Below are 8,277 nucleotides of genomic sequence, written 5' to 3'. Positions count from 1 at the left end.
CATGAGTTTGATGACTATGGACATGACTTGGTCTTGTACCATGTGACTTGATTCTGACTTTAACAGCAGTAACTCTTGAATTGAATATTAATTCAGCCCTCTGACTCAAATTTACTTGCCATTTTCCCCAACACCCAAAGATTAAAAATAATGTGTACATAGACCCCACCCTCTCTGTCTTTGTGTATGATGGCATCTATATGCGCTGTTGGCACAATATCCAATCAAATTAGGTCCAAATTGGTTTGATCCATCCTAATCCAACAAAATTTCAGGACAAACAATTTAGACCATCTGTTAAAGAGCCGTGAACCCTCTTGTCTGTGATTGGCTGTGGTTGGCACATATGTTACACTAAACTGAAAGTTGTTAACGCAAATATGAAAAACACAAAAATATGGAGACTAGAGATGAGTGATCAGGCATTCAAAAATGCTTGTGTTGCAAACGAAAAAATGTGTTATGAAAGCAAAGAAAATGGTTTTAAAAGCAAACATTTAATATTCTCATTTGCAACTTTGAAAGTTTTGTTTTTAAAACTGAACAGTTTGCAATTTAGGGAAAGTTTCATCTCAAAACTGACTTTTTTTAACAGTGTATTGGCATAAATATTTTTTCAAAAAAAGTCAAGTGTTTTTGCTTTTCATTTATCCATTATTAGATTTCAGACTTGTCTAAATCTCTATCTTGTCAATGTATTTTTTGTTTTGCCATGATTAAGTAAATAGGTTCCCCTTTGTAAAGTTTCTGGTCTACTGCTTAACTGGACAAAAAAAAAAGTCACTGCTGTTGTTCCTCTGCAAATGGTGGACTCCACAACTAACCAAAAACCAATTGGGCTCCTCAAAGGTGCAATGCGAGTATGAGCCCACGCTCCCACTCTTGGCCGTGGACCACGCCCCGACACCATCCTGCATCTCTGAGTGAGAGTGATTCCTGCTGGGTCATCTTTCCTCCTGGTCGTGGACTGCACTTCTGCTTCATCTTGACTATGGACTTCATCATCATCACTTGTCCCTCAGCTTTATCTGAATGAACTTTTAGATACGTAGTTGTAGAAGCTAATCTTTCTTTAATAGTTCTGGTATCGCCTGTCCGTCCTGGGATAGGAACTCTCCTTCATGTGGGAATCCCCAAGGTTTCTTCTTTTTTCCTGACTCAGGTTTTTTAGGAGTTTTTCCTTACCGCGAGGGAGGGTCTAAGGGCAGGGATAACCAGTTTATGTAGTCTGTTTAGTTTTTAACAATTGTTTATATTTTGAAGCCCAATGAGGCAAATCTCTTTGTGATTTTGGGCTATATAAATAAAAAAAATTGAATTGAATTGTGTGTAATTCAAAGGCAATGTTGAGTGTCAATTTACGAACTTTGCAACAATGCAGTCAGAAAATTTTTTATTAAAGAATTTCTGGTTTATTCTTTTACTTTAATAACCAAAGATTGTACCAAAAACATATTCAACCAAAAGCCTAAAACAATCACAAACAATGAGTGGATGTATCAGTTAGGGATGCTAGAAGGTTTATCGTGAGACAGCACAGAGGCGGTAAGGTTTGGGAGAGCGAGTGCCTCCCATACTGCTCTCCAGACTGGGTTGCTGTCCTGCAGGCGCCGAAAACGAAAACCTCTGAAGGAGGGAGGTGAAAAACAGAAACAACTCCATCCTGGCCAGCTGTTCCCCGAGACACACACGTTTACCTGGAAATAGAGTAATAGAGTAATTTAAACAATCATTGTAACAACAGCAATCAAGCCATTCTTTGAATGTTGTTTGAAAGTTTTTATGAATTATTTTGCCTAAAGAATCTGTGGTGAAGCACAAGGACGATAGTTTTAAAATCAGTTGATCAAAAACATCTTCTGTTTTTGATGTTCAATTGTTTATTTTGCAGGAAGGTTTATGTGTCAGGATCACAGTCCTGTCTTACCTGCACTTGCAATAAACTTCATGCTTTACATCTGTGAAGCTACCTTTATAATGTCCTCTTACTATCTGAATTTTGTGCATTCTGGGGTTCAAATACCATCCTTGCACACACAATTTTGACTAAACTGTTAGTTTTGGAGTGTTCCTGTCTGAGGTGTTTAAACTGCATCCCCATAGTCCATAACTTAAAAGCAAAGTTTATGTGTATGGTGAATCTTAACCATCTGAACAGATCCTATGACACGGTGCCCTTCACACAGCACTCCAGTTGTTAAGGTGTCGTGCACTGGCTTCTTACTGACTGCACACAATGCTGCAGACATGGTTTGTGCAAGTGGTACGCAAGTGCTTGTAATAAACTAATTTATATTATGCTCTGATAGTCTAATTAATCCAATTCTAACAGAAAAGCTGCAAGTTTGGGACAGTCGGTGACGCATGCACTTATCATTTGAACTTCATCATTTTTTATGGGCCATCTACATGCCCTGCATAGATTTGCCCATTTTTCACCTGCATGTACCCTGTATCCACTCATAGGGGCAGTTGTGATTAAGGCTTTATCCTGCTTTTAACTGATCCTCTCAACAGTGACAGTAAAAAAATATAAACTAACCTCCACCAAAAGGACTGAAGGCCTCTCTCTTTCTAAACTTCCCATCCTTGTCCAGGAAGTGTTTAGGGTTGAAAGAGTGTGGAGTCTCCCACATGGTCTCATCATGGAGGACAGAGTTCAGAGTAGGGATTATCATTGTACCCTGGAATAAGGAAAACAAAAACAAAAAAAAAATCAAATGTCTAATGTTAGGTTGGGGTTGTGAGGGACTGTAAGCCAATGAAACGCATGAATACAGAGGGATGATGGGACCAGGTTGCAGTCCCATTCTATAGGAGAAGTTCTGCTTGCAACTCTGAGGGGAATTTCTGATTAACTACTGTAGCTCTGCAGAAAATGTCCAAGAAAACGGCACGTCTTTGATTTGAGCTGAAAACGACAATCGTACTTAATTAATCGTAATTAAAAGATCACTTGGGAACATTTAAAACAGATCAAAAGATTATCGGAGTGGAACTTAAGATTTCTACATTGTTCTATTTTACATAGCGTTACGTTTTTTTACCTTAGGGATTGTGTATTTGTCAAGAGTGGTGTCCTTGCTTGCCATACGGAGGACACCGAGAGGGAGGATGTTTCCCATTCTCTGGTGACTGCTTCAGTGTAGGGCATGTTTTCTTTATCAGCCATAGACGGTTGTCTGGATGAACCAATCACAGCATCGATCTCAGCCTGGACCTTCTCTGCAGATCAAAATCAGACAAATCATCAGCCTTTGTCCTACCGAGATAATGAAAGAATACAAAAATGTCCTAAAAGAAACAGCAAACAATTAATAGACAGCTTCTGATTTCCTTAAGAGACACAAACCCTGAATGTCAGGATAGTAGATCATGTAGAGCAGCCCCCAGTGTAAAGTGGTGGTGGTTGTTTCAGTTCCAGCAATAAAAAGGTCCAGGGTGGACATGCACAGGTTGCTTATATCAAAGCTAGAATCTTGGTCTTTATTCTGGAACAGAAGAGAGAAATGATGAAGCCTCAACACCACCAACTTGCAGTGATGCAAATAAGTACTTGAACACCCTGTGTTTTTGCAAGTTCTCCCACTCAAAGATCTGTTAGTCCACTTTTTTAAAAGTCCACCTCCACTCCCCTCATTACAAGCACCTGTTTGAGGTCGTTAGCTGCATAAAGATATCTGTCCACTCCATACAATCAATAAGGTTCCAACTACTAACATGGCCAAGAACAAAGAGTTGTCCAAAGATACCGCAGACTAAATTGTAGACGTCCACAAGACTGGAAATGGCTACGGGGCAATTGCCAAGCAGCTTGTTGAAAAAAGATCCACTGCTGAAGCAATTAATAGAAAATAGAAGAAGTTAAACATGACCGTCAATCTCCCTCAGACTGGGGCTCCATGCAAAATCTCACCTTGTGGGGCCTCAGTGCTCCTAAGAAAGGTGAATACTCATCCCAGAACTACACAGAAAGAGCTGGTCAATGACCTGAAAAGGGCAGAGACCACCATTTCCAAGGTTACTGTTGGTAATACACTGAGATGCTATGGTTTGAAATCATGCACGACAGAAGGTTTCCCTGCTTAAACCAGCTTGTCTTAAGCTTGGCCATTTGGGTGATCCAGAGGAGTCATGGGAGAAAGAAATGCGGTGTTTGGAGGAAGAAGAATAATGAGTACCATGCCAATAACCCCATTGCTTTTGTGAAGCACGGGAGTGTTTTCTGTATGTGACAGGAAGACTGCACTGTAGTATGGAGAACCTGACCGGAGCCATGTATTGATTTTGAGAAAACAACCTCCTTCCCTCAGTTAGAGCATTTAAGATGGGTCGTGGCTGCTGGGTCTTCCAACATGACAATCAAAGCACACACATGGATTATCATGGCGTGACTCCAAAAGAATCGAGGTTCTGGAGTTGCCTAGTCAGTTTCCAGACCTAAACCCAATAGAAAATCTTTGAAGGGAGCTGAAACCTGTGTATCTTAGCCACAGCGCAGAAACCTGACCGATCTTGAGAAGATCTGCGTGTAGGAGTAGGCCGAAATCCCTCCTGAAGTGAATACAAACCTGGAAAAAACTACAGGAAAGATTTCACCTGTGTAAATGAAAACAAATGCTACTGCACCAAATATTAACATTGATTTAGCCAGGTTTTGAAAGACTTATTTGTAGCAGTAGTATACAAACAAATTATTTATGAAATTATGCGATGTGATTTCAAGATTCTTTTTAGATTATGTCTCTCACATGCACCTGAGTTGAAAATTTCAGACTTCTATGATTTCTAAGTGGGGGAACTTGCAAAATCACAGGGTGTTCAAGTACTTGTTTGCCTCACATGTTTATAAATTTGGGTTCAGCACTCACCTGTTCCATCTCAATGAGAAATGAGTCGATGTAGTCTTTAGGACAGGAGGGATCAAGGTTTTCTTTGTGCTCTGCAATCTTAGCTTTTGCAAAGTCAATTAACTTTGACAGCAGAGATAGTATTTTCTGATGAGGTCCAGGAAGCTTCTTCATCAGCCAAGGAAACGAGTTGAAGAGCTGCATGTGAAAAAGAGAGTTAGGCTACTGTATGTTTATGCTTCAGATAACATTTGGTAAAAGTTTAGTAACCTCTTTTAGTAAATATGTGAAGATATTGTCTGGAAACACTAAAACAAAAACGAGAAGGCTGGGACATTGTCTTGAAAAAGGAGATTTTGATTTAATCTGTCTCGATAAATGGGGGTAAAACACAGCAATGATAATGATCACATGATATGGTTTGGCAGCATAGATGTTTTTTTTTTCTTTAAGTTTGTTGATTTTTTTTTTTAATTGGTCAATGTTGAGCGGCTAAAGAGAAACTTGCAAGAAGCCAGTTTTAAGAAAAATATTTTGAATTTTTTTTAAATAGTTAAAAAAAAAAAGAAAAATGGGAAAAAATACAGTTCTTTCGTAAAAATGTTTTAAAGAAATGGGTGTTGGAGGCATGAAATTGTTTTAGGTAGTAATAAATGTGTCCTTCAACTTTAGTAAGGCTTTGAGTTCAATGTTTAAATACCTGAAATAATTTTTATTGTGCAGTTTTTGGTTGCAATAAGACCCTGTTGATAAAGACGCTTACCTGAGCTGAAAAACCTCCCTGCAGGATCACGATGTCATTAATGTCCTTCAGAATCTGCTGGTACTCCTTGTCAGAATACTCATATCGTTCCCCAAAAACCAGACAACAAATGATATTGGACACTGCGTTGTTTATCAGTGTCTGGGCATTAAATGGCTTACCTGCAAAAATGAAGAATATATAAAGTAAATAAATAAATAGATTACAAAAAACACTTATTATTTTATTTATGTGACAGTGTTTTCTGTTAGTAATATTTTGTCTTTTTTGATACCCTTGAGCTCTGCAAAAGCTTCTGAGAGATAGTGGCACTCCTCCTGGATATATTTCTCCATTGTCTTTTTGCCTAAACCAAAGTTTCTTAGTGTATGAAGAGCAAATCTCCTCTGTTGCTTCCATGGATAACCATTTGACACCACAATGCCTGAGAAGGGAAACAATAGTTAGACATGTGATTGCTAGAAGGATTCAAAAATAATTCATACAATCTTTCGTGCAAACCTTTGTTTGAATAAAACTGCTCAAACAGTGGGATGCTGGGACGATCCACAAAGTCGTCTCCTTTTTGGATTAAGGCCTCTTTCACCTGCTTGTGTCCGTTCAGGATCACTGCTCTTTCACCAAAGAGATGAAGGCTGAAAACATTTCCATATTTTTCTGCAAACTAAACAAAGAGAACCTATTAGTTTCCACCCTAACCCGGCTCCGGTTCACGTCCAGTACCACGTCTGGTGGTACCGGCTCGCGTCCTGCGCCGCGTCCCGAGAGCTGCGGATCCCCAACGTTCCGAACAGCAAGCGCACCGGGGGACGTTTTAAATGTTCTGGAGGTTTGAGCGTGATCCAACCCCAGCATAGCGGCCTGTCTGCCGGCATATTCATGGCGTGAGCTCCGCTGGACACGTCGCTGCATCGAGCTGCAGCCAGAGAACGCGGCGGCAGTAACAGACTGTCAAACTATCCACAGTGTATCCCGCTTTTCTCAGTCTTTAATGTTTTAAAAAACAAAAGTTCATTGAAAATGATAAATCTCTATTTCATTTATTACTGTAGTTCAGCAGAGGAGGAAAAGATTTGGTCCTGACAAAAAATGAACATGAAAGTGTTATGGAAATTTAATTTTTGATGTTTTTAACTTTATTTACTGAACGTTGATTGAAGTTTTGAATTTAAAATGCCCTTCACTTGCACTTGGGCTTTTGTTAGGCCTTTATGTTACAGCCTTTCATTGTTAAGAAAGTTTATCTCAATACAATGTTACAAAATGAAGTATTTCTGATGAAAACTATTAATTTTGTCATTCTTGTTTTCATAATTAATGTAGAACTGCTAAATTCCACGAACCACACATTTTTTTTCCTTAAAAAAAGGCCACATGTAAATTTGCGATTAATCGCGAGTTAACTCTGGAAATGCGATTAATCGTGATTAAAAAAAATTTATCGCCTGACAGCTCTAATATATATATATATATATATTTGCATTTTTGTTTTTCGGCTCTAATCTTTGATTCATAGAAGTTGTGGAAATAACTTAGCAATGGACTACATTTTATACGTGGAGTGCAGCACTGGATTGTTGCAAGTCGCTATAGACAAAATAGTGAAACATCAAATTAACAGATTGTAACAATAGCGAGTCATTTTAAATATTCCAGTTTGGATCATGAAAGCCTATCTCTTCATTTTAGTTTAATAATGTGCAATTGGCCAATAGATCATATGAAATGGTTTTTGGAAATTTCATTAATGCCAATTGTGAGCTTTCAAAAGTTGATAGTGAAGAGGAAAACAGTCGAAAGTTGTTGCTCTCATAACTCTTAACGGTTTTTTAAGCCTCTAGTTGAAAAAACAGCAGAATGATTTGAAATAAGAATGTAGGCAAGAGGTTTGGTTAAGAAGTGTAACTTAGTTTATCATGGTGCCATAAAAAAGATATTTAAGAACTATGACTGTCGCTACCAATATCATGTTGTTACTAAAGCAATAAAGACAAAGGGATGTGAGGAAACCAATACTGTACACAGTCCAACACAGTAACAGTATGTGTCTGACCTTTTATGCACTGTGAAAACATTTGTAGTAGATTTTCTTCTTACCTCTGTGAGCTGCAGGTGAAGCCTGGAAGGGTTGATGCGATGAAGATCTCCAATGAAAGGAAGAGAATGGGGGCCAGGAGGAAAGTTTTTTGGTCGTCTGTTGACTAAATAATCACTCAGCAACAGAAAGACAAACAGAAATATCAAAATGCTCCTGCTGTCGATCCATTCCAAGCCCAGAACAGCAGTTATTGCCTCCATTTTTGGCCAAGACTGAGCAGATCCTCTCCAAACTCTCAATAAAGAGCAACTTTATCTGCCTGGTTTATTGTAGTCTTCGGTTGCTGAGTCACTCACTAGAGCAAAGGGATTGACTGTAGACTTGAGTTCTCTTGCATGAGGCAACACCCATGTTTGTATTGGTCTAAGCTGTTCCTGTTACATTAAAATAGCAAGTGCAAGAGCAGCTGTGCGTTTAACCTCCACTTTATTGCAGTGTTTAACCTTTGATTTATTGGAGTGAAGCCAGAAAACAAACCAAATCCTTCCTGTTCGTCCAAGAGAGAAACTAAACGTTAAAGCAGGGGTCTCAAACTCAAATCAGCCGGGGGCCACTACAGGCGGCGT

At 38.9% G+C, this 8,277-nt stretch overlaps 1 pseudogene; it reads right to left on the bottom strand.

Moving 5' to 3' along the window:
- Positions 1–1,378: 1,378 nt before the first annotated feature.
- Positions 1,379–8,060, bottom strand: LOC112150739 (annotated as a pseudogene).
- Between the last annotated feature and the right edge of the window lie 217 nt (positions 8,061–8,277).

The sequence above is a fragment of the Oryzias melastigma genome, linkage group LG4 (genome assembly GCF_002922805.2).
Source record: "Oryzias melastigma strain HK-1 linkage group LG4, ASM292280v2, whole genome shotgun sequence".
Lineage (NCBI taxonomy): Eukaryota > Metazoa > Chordata > Actinopteri > Beloniformes > Adrianichthyidae > Oryzias > Oryzias melastigma.
Note: the sequence above shows the minus strand (reverse complement) of the source record. Positions and strands in the feature narration are given on the sequence as shown.